A 917-nucleotide genomic window follows, 5' to 3' on the forward strand; every position below is an offset into this window, starting at 1 on the left:
GAATCTTCAGACATCGTGATAATCCTCTTTATCAGCCGTAGTGAGCAGTTTGGTTTTCAATATATACAAACAGGAATTACTTTATAAAATATGAATATATGTCTAAAAACCATTAAATAAATGTGATCCTGCATCTCTAAAATTTAGACAGATATTTTAGACAGACCCCCCCCCCCCTTCACTAAGGTGCCAGTTATAGTCTCCTCACATATGTAATAATAACTTTATTTATCTTAACTTTATAGCTCTCCTGGAAGGATAACATAAGAACACACATGGAGCTGACTGTGAGTCCACAGGAGGCCTCAGTCCCCTCACTGTCTCTGCTGTGGTGAACATCTAGAGTCCTTTAACTGTTCGTGTCACAGGAGACTCAGCGAGGACGCCTCTGTTCTGCTCACTTTATCTCCACCGTCTCCACCCACATCACTGACACTCAGCCCCACCAAGTCTCTATCTGTGAACTTTCACCCACTTTAACTAAGGTGGAGGTTGTTTCAGTCACTTCATCACATTTACTGTGATCATCACACATGATGATGTGTGATGATCAACACTATAACTACTACATAAACATATATAAACAAACATTATATTTATCTTATAAAAACTGTTTATTACAGGTTATTACTGTTCTGTTTATCATTCAAAGGTGTTTGAAAGCCTTTCCAGGTGAGTTTGATCCAGGAAGGTCTGAAGCCAGAGTCAGACAGAGACTGTGCAGAGACTGTAGAAGGACAGAGCAGCAGCAGAGCAGTCCAGATACACTGATGATCCTCTGTCAGATCCAGAGGGGCACACAGGGATGATGCTGGACTCTACATTGTGTCTGACAGTGGAGCTGTTCTCAGAGCAGTTCACTCTGCAGCACTGACAGTCATCTGCACTTCATTCCTCTGTCAGTCACTGCTGGATGA

This window comes from Oreochromis aureus, linkage group 3 (genome assembly GCF_013358895.1).
Source record: "Oreochromis aureus strain Israel breed Guangdong linkage group 3, ZZ_aureus, whole genome shotgun sequence".
NCBI classification, from domain to species: Eukaryota; Metazoa; Chordata; class Actinopteri; order Cichliformes; family Cichlidae; genus Oreochromis; species Oreochromis aureus.